Below are 404 nucleotides of genomic sequence, written 5' to 3'. Positions count from 1 at the left end.
AAAGATTCGGCGGGCAACACGGGTGTCGTGGCATTCGTCGACCGGTTGAGCAAGATGGCTGATTTGGCGGCGATGCCAGACACCATCGACGGAGTCGGTAGAGCAACGCTGCTTGTAGATCGCGTTTATCGACAACACGGACTCCCAGAGTCAATTGCCCTGATAGAGACCCCCGTTTCACGAAAAAAATTTGGTTGACTATCTTCAAGGTGCTAGGCACCAAGTTGGATATGTCGACAGCGGATCATCCGCAGACCGATGGTCAAACCGAAAGGGTGAATTGCGTCATCGAAGACGTTATTCGCAGCGTATGCGCCGAGACGCCGACGCGCTGGAGCGCCATGTTGCCTCTCGTAGAGTTTGCGCTGAACAATGCAGTGCATTCGTCTCCTGGCTACACGCCA

Source organism: Plasmopara halstedii (genome assembly GCF_900000015.1).
Source record: "Plasmopara halstedii genome assembly, contig: Scaffold_110, whole genome shotgun sequence".
Lineage (NCBI taxonomy): Eukaryota > Oomycota > Peronosporomycetes > Peronosporales > Peronosporaceae > Plasmopara > Plasmopara halstedii.
The sequence above is the reverse complement of the archived record's forward strand: the minus strand, read 5'-3'. Positions refer to the sequence as shown.